This window comes from Sinocyclocheilus anshuiensis, unplaced genomic scaffold, assembly GCF_001515605.1.
Source record: "Sinocyclocheilus anshuiensis isolate Anshui unplaced genomic scaffold, SAMN03320099.WGS_v1.1 scaffold185, whole genome shotgun sequence".
NCBI classification, from domain to species: Eukaryota; Metazoa; Chordata; class Actinopteri; order Cypriniformes; family Cyprinidae; genus Sinocyclocheilus; species Sinocyclocheilus anshuiensis.
Genome location: NW_015539887.1, coordinates 1,228,898 through 1,229,215, shown reverse-complemented (window position 1 = coordinate 1,229,215; position 318 = coordinate 1,228,898).

The window sequence follows — 318 nt, the reverse complement described above, 5'->3', positions numbered from 1 at the left end:
GTACGCACTCTGGCGTAGTTTACGTTAATGTGTGTGTTGATATCCAGCCGAAGAGCAATCAACCATAACTTCAGGAGAGCAGGCTCAGAAGTTGGGAATACGTGGAAAGTCACCACTCCCGAATAAGTTCGCGCGAGAGAACGTGATTTTTTAGTTTTAAGTCGGTTTGAACAATCCGGATAAGCGCAAATTTTGATTAGTTTGATTAGCCGTCGTACCTACAATGACTGTGCACTGTGTAAACAATGAGTGACGTATACATCACTTCCGTCACTTCCGGCACTTGCGTAAACTACGCCAGAGCGCGTACACACCTCA